Here is a 26,762-nt window from a genome sequence, read left to right as displayed (position 1 = left end):
AGAATCACATTCAAGCTCCTCACACATGCCTACACAGCTCTCCATGATGCAGGACCAGAAAATCTGAACCACTGCCTCCCCTTCCACAAACCCGCCAGATATCTCCGCTCTGCCCAACTCGCCCTGGCCTCCGTCCACAGATCCACAGGACCAAAACCAGAGGAAGATCCTTCCCCTACCTTGCCAACAAGACCTGGAACAACCTGCCCCTCCACCTCAGGCAATCCACTTCATTGACACAGTTCAGGAAGGAACTCAAGACCTGGCTCTTCGACTGAACCTCCACAACCAGACGGATCAGCAGCCCCCCTCAGCACCTTGAGACCCTGACAGGTGAGTAGCAGTGCTTTACAAACCCCTGACTGACTGATTGTTTGATTGATTGATTGAGGAGAAACTATGCTATTATGGAACTAGATGGGTCTGACCAAGAGAAATATGACAAATTGGCAGCAGCAATGATCATGTTGCTTGGTTATATGCCTATAAAATACCAAGGAAGTCTAAAAAAATGTAAAGGAAGGTGCATTAGAAATAAGAGTCTGGCCTTCAAGGGTGTAGGAATTTGAAATGTTGAATGGATGAAAGTGACTAAACCTAATAGATTATTTAAACTTTTAATTGTAAAGCAATTTCTGAAGGTGTGTCCTTCTAATATGCATTAGTACTTTACTGGCAATCACTGTTGTAAATTCTGTTGTAAAGCTGATGCTAGTGGAAGCTCAACACTGAGCTGCCAAGTGGGTAGACTAAATGAGTCAAACCAGAAGTCAAGTACAGAAGTTGGATAACCATCACAAAACGCATACCTCAGCCACCCTTGATGGCCCATCTGAATCTCAGGGCCCACAAAATGAATCCCAAAAGGACCAAAACTAAGGGGACTGGCACCTTTACAAAACAAAATATAGCTGAGGGAAACAAAAGACTGAATGATGTCACAAAACAAAGGAGTGCAGTGTATTCCTTCCATCAAATGTCACTGCAGCATTCCTTTACTTTGTCGCATCTTCCAATCTCATATACCACCGCCACTTTAACTTTACTGCAAGCAGACAGAGATAACAACATTGTTTGCGTGGGTGATACATTTTCAACTTTCGTTTGAAATCATTGCACAGCGGATTCAATTTACCTGGCCCGCATTGTACAGGATAGAACAACAGATGGGTAACTGCAGGCAAGTTCACCATGGGCATTTCTTCAGCGACAGCCTTTAAGACTACAGGTGTGGTTTCATAGAACTCAAATCTCTTCTTCACTTGTTTAGTGCACTAACGCTCCAACAGCTTATTGACAATAGAATAACATTGCTGTTGTCTGGAGTATACTTCAAGTTACTAAGCAATGCCTTTCCAGTGATATCATTGCTCTCTTGAGGATTTGTAACCTCTCATTTGAAGACAAGTTGGATGCCTATTTTGGAAGACCACAGATGGCTTAAGAGAATTTCATGTTATGTTATGATGCTTTGTTATGTATAAGCAGACTATATGACATTGAGATTTGACAACCGGAATGACAGATATGGCATTAATCGGTAGATATGAGCCTGCACTTTACAGCTGCACTTTGAGCCATTTATTTTCCCCAAATAATTATTTGGCTATGACATTTGCTGACCTCTTAAGATTGTGTAATAAAAATGCTTTGCCTCACCAATGTGGCATTAAGAGCCACATAGATCAATTTCAAATGCTGACTCTTCCAAGCATGCCATATGTGAAAACCCTTGGGGTGGGCAGAACTCGCAGAGTTTGCCTCTGCAGAATTCTGCGGACTTACATGGAAACTCCACGATATTCTGCGTAATTCCACGACCGGGAGAAATTAGGCACATTGCACTGATGTTTAGCGCCAAGAGCTTGTTACGCGCAGAACATTCAGCGTGAACGGCAGCACGCAGTGATCCAGAGGATGCTGCTTCTCAAGTTGATTTTGCTGCTGCTTGGGCAGCTTTTCTACTCAAGTAGCGGCCTCTGACCGCAACTAGTCGTGACCCCCTGCATTTGGAAAACCTTGCCAGGTGCCCTCCTAGTGACCGACAATCGTGCTTAAGTGACCCCAAATTTCGCTCGCCAACTTCCCGTTGTGAGTCATGCACAAGAAAAAAGTCCGCCATGCGGTGGTTGGTGGAATTTGGCCAGAACTCAGTGTTACAGGCATAACGTGGAGTGGCCAAAACTCTGCAAACTCCACCGGTGGAGAGGAATTTATTGGCAACCTTTAGGAAACATCCAAGCTCCCTCCCTGAACCATGTCCTCTTCCTGTCCTCTTTTATGTTGTCTTTACTAATACCAAACTTCTCTAGTCTTTTTAACTCATGCACATCCAGACGGTTAGTGTTGTGGCTATATTTTCTTAAACTGTTAAAAACATGTTTTGTTTTTTAACACAAAATGAGCGTCAGAGGACCCAAAAAGAAGAAGACAAGTAATCAGTATGAAAATGAGACATGAAAGGGGTATACGGTAGATATTTAAAAGTGAACACATGCAATCCAAATTAAAATACACAACTAATTTACAGATGCCACTCTCTATGGCCTCACTGAAATATTCCTCCAATAAAAATTGAAATACTTATTAGCAAACAAATTTAGGGAATTGTGAGTATGATGAAACATTACAAATATACCTCTGAGGTGTAGCTTTTAAGCTTCCAGGTATCAGGGCTTCAACTAAGGTCTGTGGGTGAAAAGTGAAACTCAATGTGGCCTAAGCTTCAGCAATCCACATCTCAAAGACACATTTGTTCTTTTATTATAATTCCTTGTCAACACAGGCCCAAACCTGAAAAGGGTAGGTTGAATAATTTAACCTCTAGCTGCACTTCTGATTCTGGAAATTAATCATAGACCTGGTGACATTATAGGCACTAGACTGAGTTAAAACAATCTGGCTATGATCTCCTTCTAATAGCTCTACCTCATACACCTCAAACTTGTCCTTAGACATCACCAGTTTCCCATCAGAGGGGTTCAAAGTCCTCACAAATGACTCTCAGTCACGCCCAGGACATTAACTGACTATCAGACTTGCCCAGCTGGTCCTTCAACATTCGATTGAACTTATAGTCAGAGATCCTTGGAATTTACTTGAACACTTCCAGAAAGCCTTGGTAATCCGTCTGCCATGCCAAGAGACACTTCGCTAGCCTTCAGATGCCCTTAACCAACTCTCTGACACCTTGGGCCCACCTGAGACGCTTTCTATCAGTTTTAGAGATGCCCTCAAAAACATTAAGGCACAGCTGACCTTCACAACATTGCATTATGGTACTATACACCTCAAACAGCCCCCACTACACATTCAAACAATGCCAGCTATTCATTGGACAGCTCCAGATGATACTTATGAATTCTCAGCATAACTTCAAGTACTGCCAGAAGGTTGTGTCGGTGATCCTCAGTCCAAATTCTGACAGATTAGTTGATTAGTACATGCCATCAGCCAGGCACAGACTGTCCTTCAGCTACATCCAGGTTGTCTTTAAAACAATACTAGCGACTCTTCGCATGGTAAGAGAGACCCTCATTCTCCCTTAAGAGACCACCATACCCCTCTCGTAAACCCCCATATGGCCCTCAGACATCCCCTACAGGCTGTGATCCTTCTCTTTAGGTACCTCCATTTGGTCGTTAGATTGACCCCACTCTGCACCACAGCCTACCTTTAAACACAACCACATGGTATTTAAACAACCCAGGTATGCTGGTACTACTGAATATCAAGGCCAAGAATATCGACTTACATGAATTTCATGTACAGAATATTGAGGGACAAAATATCGAAATGTAAGTGCATCTAGGGATACTATTCTTAACTCCACATTTGCATACTTTGGAGACATACACATATGTATCCCCAAGGTACATATATGTGGAGTTTGGTGTAGAAAATCTATCTTTACTTACCTTTTGATATTTTGGGTTTGGTATATTATCCTCAATATATGCATGCCTCACTATTCTGGATTTGTTAATCAAGGCGCACACCAGGGTGCTTTCAGTGGCACTTTGTGTACCAATAGACACCCTAAGTATGCACTTAGAATACAGGCTATGCTTCCAGAGACCTTCAAAATGCTGATACCGTCAGATGTCGTTAGTAAATGTTGATGCGCCCTTAGATACCTCCAGCTTACCCTCAAGCGCTGTAGTCTGCGCTGGCCCTAACACTCCACCAGACAGCCATTACACAACATCAATGTGACTTCAGACACCAATAGGACATCTTCAAAAGGTCATTGTTTTAACCACAGAGTTCCTCAGTCCGACTTCAGAACTCAACTCTGACTACCATCAGCCTTTCGCTGTCTGCCTTCGGTCTTTAGCAACTCAGCGGAAGGGCCAGATCAGCAACCATCATAGCTCTGACTTCAGAGCTCGGTATTTCATATCTTTAAAAGAAATGAAATATGAAAAAATGGTTATTTGACAGAGTAGTGTTAAATAACCATTATTCCTATGGCTCTGACATCACAGCAGCGCCTACCTGGATTTCGAATGTCGAATTCAGAACAATAGGCTTCTAATCAATGCCAAAGATAAAATATATATAGAATGCATCAAGTGAGTGTTGCTGTATCATGATCAAGAAACAAAGTGGTTAGGAAGTGACATCTGTCTCTTCCATCAGTTATCAGATTATTATGCGGTCAATAGGTGATATGACTTTCTGTGACAATTGTACCCTGCATATATAGTTGGAAGAATGGAGTGTGAATGCTAACCCTTTATCAAGCCGGATAAAGCTGTGTGTAGAGAGTCATAGTGAGCTATCTGTGAACATTAGAGCCAAACACCCCTACACCTCTACCTATTGACCTAAAAACCCTTAATCTCTAAGCCAGATGTTAACTCTTTCTTCTGTGCTGTACCCCAACCCCTTAAAGCTATTCACCTAACCCTTAACCCTATATGTTTAAACCTCTACCCTTTTGTCGACTAAACCCTTAGCCCATTCTTTTAAACAACATACCCTTAACCTTTAACTCTTAACACTTTACCCCTTGATCTTTAAAACCTTAATGCCTAAACCATATTCCACAAATCCTTTAGCATGATCCCTATACTCGTAGCCCTTCTGCCCTCAAACCCTTAAACTGTTTTACAATGTCTTTATTTCAATATATTTTGTGGCCACAGACTTTGGAAGTGTTTCCTAGCCCAAGTATTTATTTTTAGGACTAATAATTGAGAAGTGTTATTTTAGAATTGTTACTTTTTAAGGTTTGTGGCAATATTTTATTTAAGCATAATAAATGAATGACTTTTTAATTCCTCAACGTAACTGAGAAAGACTAAGAAGGGCCAAGGAACCTCTTTCTCCTTGTACCCCAAAAACTAGCAGCCAGAGATGTGTTTGGCTATTGGCACCAAATCACCCAACCTTTTTTGCCATCTGCCTTTTAAATTATGCTAGGATTACGACTTGCATAAAAATTCATACGGGTAGTTACTCATCATATTAGAAAAGTCAGTATTATACTTAGCCTTACAGAACTAAAATAAATTAGATTGCATTGTGCTGGATTTTTTCCAAGCCTTTATAATGCTATAATAGAATACTAATGTGCCAGTGAAAGACGCATTACACAGATTGTATTGTACTGTACATTAGCACCTGCAGTACTAACATTGGGCAGACACAAAACAGCACCAGCTTCTTCCACAATGAAATTTCAGGCAAGAACATGTTATTATTATATGTTCTTTCCTTTTTAAAAGCATCTTGAATATATCATGGGAAGTTGCTGTATATTTGTGAAATTATAAGGCAGAGAATTGTGTAGCGTGCTTAAAACAGGCTTTAGCTCTATATTTTTATGCATATGAGTTCACAAGTCTTTTATACAACTCCTTTTTTAAAATTGCTAGGATCAGAATCTCATTTTGTAAATCAGCCTTTAAGATTCTGGACACTAGCTCACCGGTAATGACGTTTGTGGAGTATGCAAACACAATGTCCAAAGTATGCTAGTACAACATATAAAGCTAATGATTGGGCACAGAAGAGGGCAGTTCCCTTTGGGGTTAAAAATCCAATGGAAGAAGCACTGCTGGCTCACAAAGCTGTGTGGCTGGGCATTGAGTGATATCATGTGTTCAGCTGTGTATAGTGCACTATGCCTTCTTCTGTAGAAGGAGCAGGTTACAGGTCAACACCGCCAGCATTCTGTATAATGCTGCGATACTCTAGGTAAGTGGTGGCATGGACAGATGCAAAGGCATTCTCTGCTAATGTACATGGTAGACCTTTGTCCATGGACAGTACCCTTCAGGCCCACATTTATCGGAGGTTCTCATGGAGGAGCTAGGCGCGGCCAGTACAGGTAAGAGAGGTAGGGCGGTGAGGGAGGAGTCAGCATATGCCGGAATAGGGAAAATAAATGTAAAAAATAATGAAAAACACTTACCTTGTGCTCGCAAGGTACGTGGTTTTCATTGTTTTTTTATTTTATTTTCCCTATTCCGGTGTATGCCCCACCGCTGTTGCCTGTACCGGCCGCGCCTGGGAGGAGCTACTTTCAGGTGCAGCATGTAGACCTCAAAAGTTAGATACAATCCTTTAAACACTAGATGCACCTATTTAACTTGCTGGAAAGGCAACTCAGTTCATGAAAGTCCTGTATGTATTCCTTCCAAAGTCCCTCCGAAAATAATCATAAAATATACACCTCTTCCTTGGTGACATACCGTCCGGCCTTCCTTGGCAGGAAGGTTTTTTGCCCGATAATTCATTTGTAATGGGAACTGTGGCAGTGAAATGGTGATTTCAAGGGGAAACACTACCCACTGCTCTCAAAGGGGCGTCACGTGTTTCTAATGCACCCCACAAAACAATGCACCATTGATATCTCTGGCTTTAGCTATTTTGTAGGAATTTTATAAATATTTTTTTGGGGTGCAGTACCATTTGTCATGGTCAACATGTTATCATAATAAATGAACTGCATCATATTTCTGTATAGTGAGATAGTTTCTGATGCAGAATAAGACTAAAAAACACAAACACTCTCTTTAAGAACATAGGACAAAGGCCAGCAGTAATGCTGAAATGTATTACTAACATAACAACTGAGTATTAATGCTGGATTTCAACAGGACGTCAAGATGTGAGCAAACAGCTAGCAAAAACACGAATCAAATCATGTACCAAATAGTTGTGCCACTTTTTTGTTCTCTCTTTCCATCAGCAAAAGGTTGGTGGTGAGGAACAGGAGACATAGAGTAATAAAGCGGGTAGAAACTGGGTTATTCAGCTAGGTAGATTAGTAAATTAAATACTCGCTGCTGACATATTCCAGTTAATTAAAATCCAGAGAGAGTGACTACGGCTTCCAATTTTAATAAGTCTTTAAACAAATTACTATTAAATGTGGCGAAAGTAGCATCTGTTTTTTACCACGCTTATAGAAAGCAAAAGTGATATAAGTAAAATAGGTTATCATCATATCTAATAATACTGTTAGATGGCACATATTTTTGTTAACTTGATTTATGTGCAGTTTTGTGCAAAAATTCAGTTGCTGCGGCATTCTGATGAGCACCGAAGCCTTTTCATAATGGTGCACAGTAGTCTTTATATACAAGGATTGTATTCTTGAATATCTGCTACAAGCATATTAATATTATTGACAAAATATTGAGGGACAAAATAAAGAAAGGTAAACTCACAGAGGGAAGTATAGATTTACTATTCCTAACTCCAAATTTATTTACCATGAAAATATACATACATATCATCACGATATTACTGCCCCATGATATCCTGGTCTGGATACGCCGGAGCCGCATCATACACAAGTGATATGCAGTTAAATCAAAACATGTACCTTGAAAATCGACAAAAATACCATCAAGGCATATGTAGATGTGGAGTTGGGTATAGAAAATCTATTCATACTTACCGTTTGATACTTTGTCCACGATATTAGCGCCCCATGATATCCTGGTCTCGATACTCAGGAGCCGCACCATACACAAGTATTGTTTCAGTGAATCAATATGCTAGTAGGTTACACTGCTGAAATATGGACTGCAGCGTATTTTACATACCATATGGCTATTCCTCCACAGCCTTTTGCAGGCAGCTGGAAATACGCACTCAACATGCCACATTTATTTCGGAGGGCCTCAACCAACTTCATAGTAACCTGTTTTGGGATGTTAGCACAGAAGAGTAATTCTGTTCATCGAATTGCCATAAACATATTCAGCAATGTTGGCAAATACTTTGTTGATCATGGTGTGTCATTAGTAGGCTGGTGGTAGTCCCATTTCTCAATGTCACACGCACATTGCTCCCACATATGGTAAGGCTCTCAAAACTCTACAAGAATAGCCCTTCTCCAGACATTGCATGGCTGGACTTGTCCTTTACAACTGTAAATCAACATTTATTGTATTCACACTCCCAGGTGTTTGATTATTAATCATACTGTTTGACCAAATAAGGAAACAGATAAAGTGTTCCTACTTCTCCGCAATGTTGAGAAGTGGGGAAGCTGGGATTAAAAGTTATTCCACAGCTGTCAAATTAGCTACTAGACCACATCTTCTCTGATACCATGAACACTTGCCTAGTTTATCAAATCACCTTACCCTCTGCAGAGGTGTCTTTTTGTGGGCTAATCCTTCTGATATCAAGTTATGCCTTTTATTTTGCTTGATTTTAAATACCATGCTTTTTTGGGTGGAAATCAATACCCATGGAGGTACCATTACTGTTCACTTGAGGTTTATAACTGCCATTTGTTAGCAGAATATGAAGCATTAAAGAATGCAAAAACCATGGGGGAGATTTTCAAACCTTTAGCGCTGGTTTAGCGCCACACAAGTGATGCAAACTACGCACATGTTTTCTTGTTGCTATTTTCGTTCCAGCACAAAACTTGTTTTGCGCTGGAAAGTACCCTGTAAGTACCGCAAAGCAGCGCAAAGCACCGCTTAGCGCTACTTTGTGCCGAGGGGGGCGTTACATGGGTTGTATATGGGCGTTCCCATGCAACCACCCATGCCTTTTGATGCATAACCATATTTGCAAGGGTTTGTAAACATGGTTTTGCTCTAAAAGTTAACACCCCTTCAGAGGAGGCTTACATTTCTCCTTGCTTTTCCAACTTTCCATGCGTGCTGGACTGTGCAGCCCATATGCAAAGTGGGAAAAGCTTTGCATCATGCCTAGCATAGTATTTTGTAAAGGAAGGGTACCTTTCCTGTGCAAATCCTATGCTACACTCATGCGCACACCCTAGCACTGCGGCGCTAAGGCGTGTGCATGACGCATGGCAGTTAAAATCTGCGCCGGCGCAAGGGAAAGGGGAGGAGAGAGCCATATCTCTGAAGATATGGCGCTATCCTGCTCACTCCCTGTAGCGCAATGCAGCGCAGCCTCGTGGGGGTCTGTGCTGCGATGCGTGACAAAAAAAAATCTCCCCCTAAGTGTCTTACACCTTTCTGAAATGTCTTCCAGATGCAAATCTCTCCAGGTGATGCCAGGAAAAATGCTAGAGTCTAAAATTAGGCGGTAACAGCACTAGCAACTGATTTAGTTTTACAGTGTGAAACCATATGTGCCCTTCGGTTTGTGTGATTGACTTTCTGCTCTTAGGTTTTAGATTGTGACCAGTCAATGCGGTTTGTGCATGAGTTTTTTGGTGGTTGTGTTTGGTTTTGTCTGAGGTTGCAAATATATCCAAATATTTTCTTGAAAACTGATAAAGATCTTTGCTCTTAGGTTTTAGATTGTGACCAGTCAATGCGGTTTGTGCATGAGTTTTTTGGTGGTTGTGTTTGGTTTTGTCTGAGGTTGCAAATGTATCCAAATATTTTCTTGAAAACTGATAAAGATCTTTCAACAAATCAAGCAGCAAAGGTACTAGCCATTATGCACATTTTATAGAAGCGTTTTAAAGCGAACAGTAGCTCAACAGATTGTGAGTAAGAGCTTTTAGGAGATTTCCAGCCTAAAAAAAAAACCAAAACCTAATCTCTGAACTTCTGAACAACAATTTTATTTAGAAGCAGTGATTTATTCAAAAGTAAATAGGATACAGTGCAGAAGAAGAACATGGGATCAGGAGGCAGTTATTAGATTTAAAAAGCACAAAAGCCCCACTGTTGCTGACACTGAAGGCTCAGCAGTTACTGTACCTTTCAAAACTAATATGTAACCATATCTGTTTTAAAAGAGTGATTCATATTACTCCAAATGCATGAGAAACTCTTCCTCATCCCCAGCACAGGAAACTTGAGTCGGATTTTAATGAGCTTCAATTGGAATGTGGCCTTTGAAAAGTAGTGCATTGGAAAAGATGGAACATTAAATTTTGTAATGATGTAAAACATCTTCAATTTTTGACAGGACAATGGTGCTTATTGTGCTTTATGGGCCCAGTGGTGATTCAAAGGTCACTTTCTATATGACTCCACAGACAGGGGCAGCAGTGAATGAAAATTAGGTTACATGTGATCAGCTTTATTATTAATCAGACGAAAATGGATTTTTAACATTTTTCTAATGAGCAACAGAGAAGGAAGAAAATACCACGGCTAAAACTATGTGAGAGAGCTGCGCCTGATGCTTTTTCGGCATGTGTTATGTGACAACAATTTACATCTTTTAAAGATTAAAAGTATGCAGTATAGATAATAACTCGTGTCATGCTGTGCTGTGTTCTTTGGTTTTCATACTGCTTGCTTGTCTTTTCACGGCCACGTTACAAAAAAAAATCATTTAATGTGGCAGTTTTACAGCAAAAAAGAAGTACACTTGTAACCATGCTCTTAGAAAATTACAATTCTTTGGGCCCATTGTTCTGTATCTTGGCCTTCATAGCTATAAAAAAAAGTTTTGGATTAGTGTTAAATTTCAAATATTCCGCTCTCAGAAGAGAAGAAAATCAAATGAGTCAACCTGCACCTCCTTCACTAGTGATATGTTCAAGCAAAGGTTGTGCAAAGCAGAGAGGCAGAATATATGGAAATGTGCTATTTTTTTACTAAATGTGGTAAGCTGGTGAAACAAAAAAATAGCACATAGAAAAGGAGCTGTCTGCAAGTAGGAATGGCCCTTTTGCACCTCAGGGCGGACAGCATGCTGTTTGGCAGCCACACCCTGGGTCCTTCCTATATCTCCTGCTAGAAGCTACATGGCTGGACTTCTGTTGCTGGGGAGTAGGAAGTAGCAGTTGCCCAGTGGTTGCTCATGTACCTTTATAGGCAAAGTGTCTCAGTTTGGCACACCCCATCATTCAATGAGAGGAAAAAAATTTGCATTATGGTTTTAATGGTTCAAAACTTACTTGCAAATATAGATCCTCGACTATGATTGTAGTATGGAGAGTCAACAAGAAGACGTCATGCATGAATTTATACATTTTCAGAAGATTCTTCTCCTTGCTCACTAATAGGCAGAAAATGTAATGGCTTTAGCACCGAGGAAAGGTAGATTGGGATTAATGCAGAACTCCACAATCTTCCCATTAGACAGTTGACATGGGTCATTTAGCTAATCCAGCACTCACCTGTGTCACACTAGCCCAGTTCAAAACTGGAGTCTAATGGGGCCAATGGTCCCACAGAGCCTGTGTGTTGCCATTCACTTCAAACGGAGAGTCCTAGGATCCCTCCCCTAACGATTTAGAGTTGCAATTCTGTGAACCCTCCATGCCCTGGTAGGACAGTGAGACCAATGTAAAAGGTGATTTTAATTTTAGGCGGTTCCCCTTTCTCTGCAAGACTGTTAATTCCTGACTGCATGATTGAGAATTTAGATGTGAATGGGTCACATTTGCATGGAACAGGAAACGTATGCAAAGGTGGTCCCACCCACTTTATGTGGGTACTGTTTGAGTGACCATTTAAACTGAATACGCCACTTATTTTATTTTTCTTTTTTTTCAAATTTTGCATTACCGCAAAGAAGGCTACAATATTTACAAACATTTGTATTCATAAAATAATAATTTTGGAAGTATGATAGGTATTTGGGTACTATTAAAGTGAAAATGAGACTGTAGGTTCAATGATTGATTAACATTTACAACAATTAGTTCTTGTGCTAACATTTCTAAAAGCATTATGACATCTTAAACTTTTCTAAATATGAAATTAAACATTCTTGAGGATAACTTACAAAGTGTAGGTCATTCTGGATGAAAAAGACTTTTTCCAAGACCGAGTACAAGGTTTTCTAGTAATGTTAGAGAAGTTTGAGCAGTACGAAGGTAGATAAAACTATTACTCGAAAGGTCCATTTTAGTTGTTCACTTAAATTGGTAAAAGTGATAAGCATTGAAATGGGTATAGGTAAACTATTCCAAAGCTAAGGCCTGGTCTGAAGAAGGTGGAAAAACAGAGATTCTTTTCTTGAAAATTTGGATCCATAAGTAATAATTCCTTTTGCCGCTAAGCATGAAGTATCCCATGGAGAGGGATCATCAGTTTCTTTGAAAGATTTTTAGGAAAAATAGGTGTAGTGCCTTGCATCTTACAAAGAAACCTGTATAAAAACAGCTCACCTGAATGGAGAGTCATATCAGTATGAAAATGAGCAGTGTGATATAGTTGTATTAACAGGAGTTTGAGACAAACCTATCTGCTGCCTGTAAGACAGACTTAAAGGTGGCAAGTACGCCTTCTAAAGACTAGTCAGAAGGGCATTGGCATAGCCCAGGCAGAGTAAAAAGTTTACACTGACATTTTAAGCTTGGTAAATAGCAGGAAGGGTTGGCAGTTTTAAAGACGTTTGAGCTAGTAAAATGTCCCTTTTTCCAGATTGTTCATTTTCGATATGGGCTTCAAGATAAAACATTTTGACTATTAAAAATCAAGGTATTTGTTGATTGCACACTCAAATTGTGAAAGCCAGCCATCTGGATCACATTTCAACCAATTTTCTTTCCTATGGAAGTTATGGTTAGATGCGAGAAGGAGTAATTTGTTTCTAAGTTCATTGAGTTCCAATTACTTACTTTCAGCCACCTTGTATGTTGCTTAGACAGGGCTCTATTGATAGTTAAACAACTGGGTATCATTTGTGTAAAGATGATATTATATTCTTAATTCTGTCATAAGAGACCCAAGCAGTTCAGGAATGGGGACAGAAATGGGTTTTGAGTAATAGGTGTTAAGCTCACCTATGGTGGATACTAACCCTGTTTATGAATGTCAGTCACTTACAGTGCAATAAGTAATACTGTTTATTATCGTCTTCTCTCCTCCTCCTGGCAAGTAGCACAAAACAACCACAAAACAGGCTTCAAGTCTACAGAAACTAGAACAAGAATGTTCCAGAAGATCTTCAATTAGCTGTTAACAACTCAGCATCCGATGAAGACCTCTATTCGAACCATCCAGTGGAAGTGGTCGCCAGCTGGCTTAAGACAGCCTTAGATAAGGTAGCGCCTATGAGGGCTAAATGCCCAAATAGGAGTAAAGCGTCAGGGCCCTGATACTCTGAAAAACTCAGAGAACTGAGGCAGCAATGTATTAGGCAGGAGCAAAATTGGATAAATCAACCTAGATTCTAATGAGAAGGACAAGCATAAAGCCCTTTTAGCCATACATAAGCTCAAGATTTTCAAGTCTAAATCTACTGACTCCACATTTAAAATTAGGTTAGCTAGCAATTCAACCAACAAACATTTTTAAAGTGGTCAAAGCTCATCTAATCCCCCTAGTAAGCAACCGACCAATGCCTTCCAAACTTTCTGTTATAGTCAGGCAATTTTTTTCAGGGACAAAATCCTCAACATATACCCGAAATTTAATTCAACTGAGATCCCCGAAGAGCTGAACATAGCTCAGGATGTACCCCATCAGCCCCCTTGCTGCAGACTTTCCCACCGATCACAGCACGCAAGGACAAAGAGACACTGATGAGTATTAAATGGGGTTCACCCACTGACCTCTGTCCTCCTCAAATTCTGCAGCTGGTCTCCAACCCAGTAGCAGAGTTTAGGGAAAAAATCTTCAACCACATTTTGATATCTGTCCCAGGATCTGGAAGGAAGCTATCATTATTCCTCTTCCTAAAAAGCCCAACGTATCTCCTGAAGAGCTGAAGAACTATTGTTAGATCTCTCTGCTCCCCTCCCCAGTGAAAATTGTAGCAAAATATCTGAATCAAGAGTTAGTCAAGTTCATAATCAACCATGACCTTCTGGACTCCGACAGACCAGCTTTAGGAGCAGCCATAACATTGAGTCTGCGCTTATAGCTGCAATGACTCTATCAGAATGCAGGTTGATCACGGTGGGACTGTGGTCATGGTCCTATTGGACCTGTTGGCAGGTTTCAACACTGTCTCACCCATATGCATGGTCAAACGGCTACAGCAAGTAGGGGTAGGTGCTAAGGCAGTAGAACTGCTATATTCTTTTCTGTTTGAGCATCATCAGATAGTAAGCAGCAGTCAATTTAGGGCTAAGACATTCAGCTTACTGTGTGGCGTCTTGCAAGGCTCCTCACTTGGCCCCACGCTTTTTAACTTGTATGTCTCCCCCTGTCAGCCTTAGTGAGATCCTTTGGATTCCAGGTTTTGTCATATGCTGACGACACACACTTTATTGTGTCACTCGCCAACAATCTATCTGAGATGGCTGCGAAAGTTTAACTTTGTATGGCTAATGTGAGTAGCTGGATGAAGGATAACTTCCTCAAGCTTAATGCTGAGAAGACTGAAGTAATGGTCTTCAGAGCACAGCACTTTATCTGGTCAGAGCTGGGGTGGGCTGAATCCTGTGGCCTCCTCCCTGCACCTGTTGAGTCAATAAAGAACCTAGAGATTCTTTTTGATACTTCCCTCAACTTCAATTTGCAGGTAAACCGTACCATGAGTACCTGCATTTTTATTTTTAAATCTCTTAGGAAGATCATCCTGTTCATCCCATAGGAACTTTTATCATCTCGTGATTAGACTACTGCAATGCTCTATATCTCAATATAAACAACACCTCCCTGAACAAACTTCAGATCATTCAAAATGCGGCTGCGCCTCTCTCACTGAATATCTTAAAATGTCTTTCAGTGAGAGAAGGCTGTTGTAATCACTGTCTTCCAGTCAGGGAACGAATGATGTTTAAGGCATTAGCACAGTCCAGCTAGCTATACACCAAAATGGCTCACTAGCCATTAGGTCATCCTTTCATTGGTACAGACCGACCAGGTACTTAAGATCAGCTTCAAGTAGGAAAGTCACTGTTCTGATATTTCAAAAGTCTAGATGGGGCACATGCTCCTATTCCATTACCTCTGCCGAGCTCAGGAACACAATGCCAATCCACATCACTGAGATCAACTCCTTCTCCTCTTTTCGAAAACACTGAAAGACTTGGCTCTTTACTTCTTAGGTCTGTTATCTCCAGATCCTTCTGATGAGAGGCCCTCCTCTGTCATCCCTCTCTCTAGGCTGTGACGCTGCTCTTTATCTTCTTGTATTCCTGGATGGGCTTTCCCTGAAAGGGTTTTGAAGTACTTTGGACTTAGCGCCTTGATACCTCTGGGTTTCAAGAGCTACATAGGTATTTTTAAATTTCCTTTCTTTATTATTTACTCTTAAGCAAATGAGATTTTTTTAAAGCATTTGCATGTCTACAGTATTAGTGTTTAACAATTTACATAATTTTAATCATAAAGGTTCAACATGGATTGTTTAAATGCTCTGCACATTCATACTGGAGCTTTTTTACATACATCTCCACAAAAAAGGTGTCCATTTATTTTTTTTAAAAAGCACATCAACCAGCTAAAGCTCCAAAACAAAGGTAAAGTGAAGTGCAAAGAGGCAACCATCTAAAGTGCCTCATTTGATGATATTGGAAATGCTGATCTACACAAACACCAACGTATTCAGTAAGGTAAAGTGGCAGTAAGGTTACATTTCAGATAAGTAATTTCTTACAGTTCAGGTTTGTAACCCAGTTCTGGTGCATTTACTGGTTACATCATGCATGAAAGGTGAAAGTATTTCTCGTAGCACCCTGTCACTAAGGTAACTCTGCACCCTGAAGTGTATATTGTGTGTGCATGAACATGTTCTGTTTTGTATGTTAGGCAGCTCCATCCCTGTTTTATGTATACACGATTAGAAGTATGTAACATACGCTAGGCAACAGGAGATCTCAAAACACTTTTTCTAACTGCACATGAGTGACATCATCAGTAAATTCAAAGGCAATAAAGTAAAGAACTCTATTAAAACATTGTAGATTGTTGCAAATAATATATTCAAGCTTTGAGTTTCAAGATATTTTGACTCGTTGTATGAAAATCAAAATCACAAATAAAGATTTTTTTCCGGATGTGCATGATGGGCCAATTAGCATGTAACGTATTGAATAGCTGTTAACAACCAAGAGTGCCTGAGCAGTGATAGTACTGGATGAGAGAGTCAACAAAGTGACCAAGAAGTATTATTATAAATTAGACTCTAAACAGATATCACCAGTACCCTTTCAGTGTTCATAGAGTGGCAACCCAATTAATTTGTCAACCTAGAGTATGGAAAAACGCTTGTTCACAAAACACTAGGGAAAATGAAGAAAAGTTTGTATACTACTCAAGTACTGATGTAACAATTCATTTCAGTGAAGTACTATGTGGTTTGTTTAGTGACCTTGGGCAATAGCAGAAATGAGTAACAGTTGGATTTTCAGGGTCATAGTAATATTGCATAATGTTGTAAAGTAATGCAGAAATGCTCACAAGCTTATATTTTGCAATACTCCCCTACAACGGCACTATTGTCATATCCATTACCGCTGGATTTGGAGCATGCCCAAAAATGAGCCTGCCTGACACATATTTAATGCCACCTCAGCTGTTGGTCTTCTCTAATTTGAGAAGGAATTATTTTGACAGTTATACTTTCATACTACCATTTTCCAGCTGTCATTGTCTGCTACCTTTCAGATAAAAATAAACAAAAACATTATTTTGTTATGCATTATGCCACTCTATGGAACTTTCTTTATCCAGATTTACAAGCAACAGGGGTGTAGCCATAAATGGTGCAGCAGGTGCACTGGCACCAAAACTCAGTGGGCTGGGGTCCCACGAACCCTGATTGTTGGCATACAACCGAACCAGCGGTCATGGGGCCCATTTTCCTAGCTTGCATCTGGACCAGTGTACCCTTGTATACCGAGAAACAGCGTTTACAACACTGTCATTACATCTCAGTACTATTACAATGCAGCTACTACAACGACCGCGTTGTTAGTACACAATACATTTATATCGATAGTCATTAGAACGACTTGCTGTAGGGGGCGCTATGGTAAGGAAAATTAATTCCAACACCTTCCCTACTGTTGCGCAAACTGGAGTAGGAATAGTAAATAATACTATTCTTAAGTCCAGCATGCCCACTACAGCAAGTCATTCTAATGACTTGCGATGTACATGTATCGCGTACTAACAACACGTCATTGTAACGACCGCGTTGTAAAAGCACGCGATGTAATACATCGCGTTGTAATGTGCTATATTCTTGTATACCACTGGAAAGCAACTGCATCACTACCATTATTCCAACCAGGGGTTAATAATCTTTTGTTTCTGCAATACTTTAATCTCTGTAGCTGAATTGTCAAATCAATGTGATCTACTCTGCTTCCTTCTTTTTTAGTGTTCTCATAAGTGTTATGTATGTGACTGCTAGGTCAATTGTTATGAGCATGTTCATGCCATCATTGATTCCATGGTTTGAAACCCACCTTGGTGACTGATGTCAGTCTAGAAACAATAAATAACATTGCAAGTTAATCTCACAAACCCGAGTCTATGAATAGTTACCTGATTAACATGTTTTTGTGCCTGGACTGTTTCACATATGAATTTGGAGTGGTTATTTCTTATTTTTAGACATTTTGCTTCTAACATTTAATGGCATGCAAATGTAATATTTTAAGTGGATATAAATTGGGATACTTTCACGCTTGATGCACCCAACCTCTAAAATATATACACTGAGTATGTCTCTATTTAAAATAATGCAGACCAGAAATGTCATTAAGATGTAATTTGCATACTTCGTGCAATGGCCTATGAAAGCAGAACATCTTTTACTATGACGGATGAAAATTCTAACAATGAAGCTAAACCAAGCTACATTATACCTTTGACCTTCCACTTTAGGTGTCCATTTAAGACGTCCATAGGGGCACAAATACAATCTTTATGAAATTTTAGAGACTACCATGCAGAGATCTTGGTTTCGATGCCAAATCCCACGTTTTCATTGATATTTTACCAAGAGCTTTAGACAGCAAGATCTCTGGGTGAAATACCACAGCTTGTACTGAGGGCATTCGTTATGCAGCCATTAATTTTGGAGTGCACTATAAACCACAGCCAAACAAAAGCAGGAAGCAGGCAGTCAGTCTAGAAATAAATATAAAAAGCCTTTCTGACATAAAACCTATAGTTCTACTAGCCCATTCATTACTTTGACTGTCAGACGTTGTTTGCCTTACCTTGAAGTGTGGTGTGTGAGCCAGGCATTAATATCTCCACCTGGAGCGCAGCAACCGATGAAAATTAACTGACTACCCCGTTGAGAATTCTGCCTCAAATATATGCTACGTTGCGGTTAGGGCCTTATCTGGAGTATGACGGGGACAGCAGACCTCTGTCAACTCAGAGTTGGCCTGCCAGCCACATTCTGATTTTTCTATCATTTCAGTTTTTTTCAGTGAAAGTGCTCCCACCAACATGGGGGAAGCAGTGTTGGAAAAACCTTTTACGTAAGATTAATCTCCAAAAGTTGAGTTTGCTTCTGGAAAATAGAAAACGCAATATCCCTGATATGTTAGGACATGTCTGGTTCCGTCATGCTAAGCATGGTGGTCGTCACAGGTCAAAAAACAACTCATTTCACGTTGGAAGACCCACCATACAAAGGGAAGGACCTCTGATGTCATGTCAGCTTGGAGATGACCTGCTAAAAGGGTGTCTCTCATGGCAGAGCAAGGCGAGCTCTGCTGTTAAAGCACAATATTTACACATCTCTAAATGAAGCGGGGAAATAGAGACCCAGACATGGGCAGAATATTCGATCCATCAGTTTCTTAAGAATGTTCCATTAACACCCTATTGTGCTACTTAGTCCGGTATTCATAAATGATTCTTTATAGGACAAAGAGGTAACTAACATTGGGGAACTACAAGAAGGTGCCCTACTACTCAGGCAAGCTTCTATCCCTCTTCATTGTATTGACTCATCAAAACTATGGACTTGTGTTGCAGGTAATACCTACATCTTCTATATGTAGCACCTGGCAAGTGTCCAAATTGCTGGTCCTCTGGCCTTGAGGAACAGCTGCAAATAGGGCTTTAGGTAGTTGTGCATTAGAAATGTCAGTCAGTCACCTGCCTCTAGATGTGACATTCTGGGGACACATTATCCACCATTCAGAACACAAAGATAGTAGTACAAGAATAATGTAAGCCCTATAACAGACTGCTGAATTTTATTTGCATCCAAGCTGGACCAAGAGAGTCCTTCTATATGGAGTACCTCATAAGGTAAATCATAATTTGGGTCTTTTGCATTGCCTAACCATGCATAAGATCTTAAAATAAATGTACCCCATTGTATACCGGGATACTCAGGTGAGTAAAGGAGTAGGGAAGTTTTTAAAAGTGTATTATCTAAGACAAAAATGACCTTCACAATCTCTCTACTTGACTAGGGCAAAGAAAACTAACCGAGAAAAAATGAGAGCGTCTGTGCAAACAGATTTCTGAATGCAATGGGTAAATTACAACTTCACAAACGTACTTAATTTCTGTGTGGCTATTTCTTCTGACTCAATCACACACATCCATCTCCCTTTCTGAGCAGCAAAATCTAGAGCCGCTGCAATAGAGACAAGCATTTAAAAAGTGGACCATTCAATTACTTGTAGCAATTGATGCACAGGGTGATGGAAATAAATATTTGCGAACTCCTGTAAAGTCTTGCAAAGTCAGCAGGGCAATCACAGGCAGATATGAAGAGAAAGGACATTCCAAGGAAGAGGTGCCACCATGAAAAAATCTTGGGTTGAGAATTTCCAAGCTCTGAAATCTTGGTAGGACCTCACATTAAGGCAGCAAGTCATCTTCTGACCCAGAGAAAATAATTCCTTTCAGCAATATAGTCAAGCTGCTGCACATAGGTCATCAAGTAAAGTCTGAAATAGATAAGCAAGTGTCATGCAGACAGTGTAAATTAAAGAATTCAGGCAGAAAGTAGCCATAATACATGATAGAGATACATGGTGCTGCTGAATGAAGAATGCATGTAAACATGTTATAGTAGGGAATGGAAGACAAACCAGAATAGAAATAGAGCCACTTATGTGTAAAAGAGTTTGGACTAAATAATTTTGACAAAGTAAGAAGAAAAAAACACAACTGGAACATAGTCAATGACTGGAAATTAACATCAAACCCTGAAGAAAAAACAGGGCAGTAGAAAGACCAGGAACAGAAAGTACCTAAAGTAATTCCAGAAGAAAAGTATAGCAGAAGGAGAATCAAATGAGAATAAAATTGATTTAGAAGGCCTGACTTTTAAAAAAGTGCTTCTACATCCAGTTGTGGATGTCACAGAGGCAGCCCACCGGGCACTGAGTAACTAGCAGATATGATAGTGGAGAATACAATGGTCCTTGGCATACTGGAGTACTGAAATGCACATCCTGGCCCCAGACCATCTAATGTATTCCACAAAGAAGTCAAGTATTGAAAAATAATGGACATCTGGGTAACTTCATATGTCACACGAATGGACACACCTGAAAGGCTGCACTTCAATGCAGTCTTAGCATTCATTCAGAAGGGATAACAATAATAACTCCCATCCCCTTTAGCCGAAGAGAGTAGAGTGGATGGTAAAGTTTCATATGATCAAGAGTGTCAAACGTGGATGAAGTAGCAAAGAGAGAGTCCTGCTTCTCATTCAAAAATGCTCCTGAAATCATTCATCACTCTAACTATCTGCTTCAGTGCTGTAATGAGGATGGGAACCAACTTGAAGAAAACTATGTTACGATGCTTCATACCAGTATCATCGAAAGGTCTTTGAGTTCCAGGGGAGGAAGAGTAGACTTCTTAAGCCAGAGTAAAACCTAGAAATGACCTAAAGATGCCTGTATAGATGATGCACTTATAAAGCACATGCAGACATTCTATTTGATAAAAACTGAATATTTCCGGTTTAATTAATAGTGTGCCAGGAACTACAGGATGTTTGGCTGGTAGTGAATAGATTTAGTAACTGGATTTATGAATTAAGTGCAAGTGAGTTTAAATAAAGAATATGGAATAATGTAATGCTGTAGCCTCTCCTGCAATTCCTCCACTTGATTAGTTTCTTTTGCTGTCACAAACCCTCAACAAATGGTAGGAAAAGGCCCAGAAGAGTAACATATTGGGCACCCAATTGATCATACTGTTTCGAAAATGCTGGCCTGATACAGGGCAACTATAGCTTTGTTGAACAGTAGATGTATAAGAAATGGATTAGAGTACAATAATTCATTTAAGGGCAACCATGTCTAAATGGTGCCAGAACCCATTTGTATAGATGAATGTGCCAATGCCTACATTGCAAAAAATACAAAATACGGTGGCATGATACTTATATCTACTTTATTAATACTGCATCTGATTACCATTAAACATCCAAGATGCCATTAACTGTTTGAGTTCTTTAAGCCCAAGTTTTGTCCACAGTTAGATATTTTGCACTCCCTTACTTGTACAGTGTTTTGGATTTTCAGTATTTGAAGGATGAAACTTGCAGACAGATTCATTTCCCTAGGACACTAGAATATGAACATCAGGCAAGTACATGCACATCTCAAGGGGATACAGAAACGGTTGGCAACAATATTGCTTCATTTACTGTCACATCACTGGTACTGTCAAGTTGCAACTCTTGCAGAAACAGTAGTGCAAATGCAAGCAGCAGCATTTCCAGGAAACATTTTTCAAAACTACGGTGCCTTCTATCTGGCAATCACCTTTGCTACTTCAATCAGCTGATATACCACCTCCGGTATATTGTCTTCACACAGTCAGCAATGACATTAACTAGCTAAAGAAGCAGCAATTGTATGATTAATAATTGGCCATGTGTGACTACAAGCAGTAATGATACCTCTAGTTATTTCTACAAAAAGCTTCATAGTAGGCAGCAGCATCACCATCAGAGACGGTAGCATCAGCTCCATAGCAGTCGAGGATGCAGCATTTCAGACTCCAGAAATAAATATTATCAACAGCATTACTCTTGGATTAGATTTTGATAACCAATATTTCTCATACAACTAACAGGGCTGCCACATTCAGGGTATGTGTAAAGCTGGTTATTAAAATAAATTAAACTCCAAAGGTCATGCTTTTGATATTGTTTGTGAGACCCATGCTCATTTGCAATCATTGTATTCTGATTTTAGTTATTTGTGTTAATGTGTGCATGATCAGCATTTTGAAAAATGAAGTGCCTTTGAAGACAGTTCAAGCAAGCATCTTGGAGGAGGTGGTTAATAGGCACTATAACGGATCAAAAATGGGGAGGTAAAAGTACTAGGGCTATCTCCATTCGACTTCGTAAACAGAAAAAGCAAAGGGGAGTGGTTTCCCATAAAAAAAACCTCATTGGGCATGGAATCCCTTAAGATTGTTTTTTTTTCGACCATCACCTACTGAGATCCTCAGTGACATACTTCATCATCGGGTCGACAGTGAGGCACCTAATGTGGATGAGTGGGCTGATCCTCATCACGGTGGGACCACTTCTAAACAAGATTGTTAGTGGGATCGGTGAAATGTGTGTTACAGTTACCTCAGGTATCCCAATCTGGTCCCTATATAGGGATCGCTCACAGTAAGGTCCTGAGGAAAGCCACGAGACCCGGTACAAGGATCATTACCAACCCTAGTCACATCTCTTTATTTTTTTTTACCTTACTCTGATTTCCAGATACACAGTAAAACCAGATTGAGATATCTGAGCTACATACATTAGGTGCCTAAGTGCAGACCTGATGATGAAGCATGCCACCGGAGAACTCCGGTGGGAGAGGGTCTCTTAAAAAATCTCAAGGGATTCTCAAGCTCAATAAGGTATTTTTAGGTCAATCCACTACCCTTCGACTGTTCTGGTTCCATAGGCACTATCAGCAGTCAGTGCCACTGTGTCTTAAATGGGGACACTTGCTGCCCTCCTCATGAATGGCAAACATTTGGAACTACGAGGCCAGAGCCACGAGTTCCGGAAGCCTGCAAGTGTAACCATACTTACCCAAACAACATATTAGCCTTAACCACGCATATCTGTGGTTAAGGCAAATGTGCTCTAGTGTTCGGAATGGGCGAGGACTTGAAAGAGGTGTGTTGGGAAGAGGACACGGACAGGTAAGTGGGGCTGGGGCCGGGTCGGGGGGGTTAGTGGGAATTTTTGCGGGTGGTGGTGCTTCGGGGTAGTTTTCAAGGGTGGTGGGGGTTCGGGGTAGTTTTTAGGGGTAGGGAATTTGGGGTAGTTTTAAGAGGTGGTGGGGTTTGGAGTAGTTTTCAGGGGTGGGGGTTCATGGTAGTTTTCAGGGGTGGGGATTTTGGGTAGTTTTCAGGGGTGTGGGGGTTTGTGGGAGTTTTCAGGAGTGGTGGGGGTTTGGGGTAGTTTTCAGGGGTGGTGGGGATTCGGGGTAGGTTTTAGTGGTGGGGGTTTGGGGTAGTTTTTAGGGGTGGTGGGGGTTCTGGGAACTTTTCATGGGTGGGGTTTCGGGCAGTTTTCAGGGGTGGGGGTTCGTGGTAGTTTTTGGGGTAGGGGGTTGAGGGTAGTTTTCAGGGGTAGGAGGTTTGTGGTAGTTTTCAGGGGTGGGGGTTCGGGGTAGTTTTTTAGGGGTAGTTTTTAGGGCTCGGGGGTCGGGTAGTTTATAGGGATTAGGCAAGGGAGGGGTTATTTTTAGGACTCAGGGGGAGGTTGGGTACATTTTTGGGGCTTAGGTGAGGGTGGGGTAGTATTTAGTACTGGAGGCAGGGAAGTTTTTAGGGCTTGGGGTTTGGTTTACAGGAGGGAGTGAATCGTTTTAGGACTCAGGGCGGGGGCAGAGGGGGCAAGTCTTAACCACGGAAATGTGTTTACCATACATGCTTTGACAATGCATAAACCGTTGTAAAGGCATGCATGGTAAAGGCATATTCGTGGTCAAGACTTGTGTTGTTCAGATTGCGTGGAACCGGCATTCATGGTTAATGCATGTGCTGTTACATCACACAACCCTCATGTATATTTGGACATGCAATGATATGTGACAGTCTGAGAAAAGAAAATTGCAATTAATTGACTACTTGAATTAATCTTAATCACTGGTACTTTATCAGATCCCCATTCCATTCTATCATGTATGGTTCACATTATCATTAGAATGTGCCTCTACTGACAGTTATAACAAAAGATCATTCTGAACTGGCAGGCCAAGTCCTCCCTAAATGAGAAGACAACCAAACCCAATCGTGGAAATGAGAACAAAGCAAAAAAAAATGTATTTAATGATCCAGCTATAAAAACAGCATAGCAACATCATACATGGGCTCGAAAATCTGAGTGAATACTAACTTAAAGTGTATGATTATGTGTTAGACATACATGTGTGCTTAATATTAGAATCAAGATCTAAAAGCATAAATAGAAACAAAACAATGATCAACCCACATTTATCAATAGAATCTAGTAGGTGTAGCCTTGTATTCAGAGGTGCAAAAACTGGGGCTGGAATTAAAGATTTCAGCTGAACCTAGACATTATGACTTAAATTCACTGGTATGATGAATAACATGTAGACCCAGGAACACCCAGTCTTCAAATATGTAGTTTCCTGATTCCGGGGACATTTCCATTTAAGATAAGCATGTGGGTAGTACCTGCGGACATGTGGTTTTACCAAGTATGGAAGTGCACCCAGTAACCTCATACCCAGTAATTTCAGAAGAGAGAAAAAGAGACCACTTTCATTAAAACATTGATGGTTGTTAGGCAGTCTGCGATTAGTGGAGGTTTCTTTTGCTGTAGTCAAGTTTAGGGTATTTTTCTTTGTCACCAGCATAAATTTGAAAGTTGCACTGAAACTCGTTCCTCAGATCACCTCAAGGTTTGTGTTAAACATTAATGATCACAGCGGATGTGAAAGAACTCTGACAAACATCTCAGTTATTTAGAGTTTTAAGATGGCAAATAGACAAGCTTGGTTATTGAATGGTTACATCTTTATTAAAGTTTATTTAGCATTATAAAAACATACAAACTACAAACAACACACATCTGTTTGCATTCACTTGTTAAATTCATATAAACAAAAAACAATATCTATGTATATACATTACTTAAATTACAAACATTTCAATTAATAAAAATTAAATTTTGTAATTCACAAGAAGCGATTTGCAAACATTAGCGTAATTTTCTAATAAATAGCATATGTAATTATTCTCACCATTACAAAAAGTGTTGCAGTTTAAGTTGGCCTTATGTTTCATTTTCTTAATATTTGTCTTAAATATACAGATCTAAATGACAGTAATTAAAAGAAAAAACATTACTTCAGAGAGGTTGATCCATCATCTAACCTGCCATGTCTAAAATTCTGGAAACAGCCTTTACTCTGTGGCCCGAACCACGCTGTGCATTTACAACATGGTTCGAACCACGAACACCTCTTTACAATGCATTAATTTACCCCACAAGTCATTACAACGACTTGACTTAAGGGAAGTGTTATTGGATTGCTGTTGGACCTTCTAAGTCCAACATTTTCCGTACTGTTGCACAGACTGGAATTGGAATAGTAAATTATACCCTTCCAGCTCCAACACTTTCCCTAAAGCAAGACATTGTAATGACTTGCGGGGTAAAGGAGTGCGTTGTAAAGACATGTTTAGGGTTGGGACCACGTTGTAAAGGCATGCGTGGAAATACGCCTGCGTGGTTTCGACATACACCCTTAAAATTCTATTCAGAGCCTGAATGATGTACCTTGCATCCCCCATTTGCTAAAGTTGAATATTGTCCTGAAACTTTTTCTAATCTATGAATCATAAAGCTACCCCAGTTAACGTTGGACACAACTCATAGGGCCTTTTTATGAGTTGCAGCGGTAATCCTGATGGGCCTTTAATAGGTTACAAACCATATTGGGATTACAAATTGAGGTGTTTCACAAAATGTTTTTGGTGTCAAAAAGTGGGGAAAGCATGTGAGAAACAGCATGAAAACACAAACATCCACATGTTATGCCATATTATGACTATAACACATGATTGCCATAACATTAAAAAGGCAATGATTTACATTTAGCTATCAGCGCTTTTTTAAAGAAATGAATAGCATTTTCTGGAGAATGTCCTACATAATATGATTTCTAGATACACATCTAGAACTAATCCAACTTTCTGATTTTTCAATGGTATCAATACCTTGGATAACTTTTCCTTCTAAATGCAAAAGTAGTTTGATCATATTTTTCTAATTAATTTTTAAAGGGTTTATAGTGCAATAAAACAGCCAACTTGATAGAAACATCTAATGTGAAATAACAAATTTAAAGACAACAGAGCTAAAACACGTCATATTAAGGACCTTGCGAGTAGCTGCATTTTTAGCAAGCCATTTGTATGCACAAACTCCTATTGTAGCTCATATATTTGTGTGGAAGCCATTTTCCCATAATATATGTTGATCTACTGGAGAAAATGGAGCCGTAA

The 26,762-nt window shown here is 40.0% G+C and overlaps 1 protein-coding gene across 6 annotated transcripts in view; it reads right to left on the bottom strand.

Annotated features, from left to right (window-relative positions):
* ZNF536 (zinc finger protein 536) overlaps nucleotides 1-26,762 on the bottom strand; it is a 1,078,439-nt gene that overhangs the window by 296,362 nt on the left and 755,315 nt on the right. The gene's annotated exons all lie outside the window — the stretch shown is intronic.

Source organism: Triturus cristatus, chromosome 12 (genome assembly GCF_964204655.1).
Source record: "Triturus cristatus chromosome 12, aTriCri1.1, whole genome shotgun sequence".
Taxonomy (NCBI): domain Eukaryota; kingdom Metazoa; phylum Chordata; class Amphibia; order Caudata; family Salamandridae; genus Triturus; species Triturus cristatus.
Note: the sequence above shows the minus strand (reverse complement) of the source record. Positions and strands in the feature narration are given on the sequence as shown.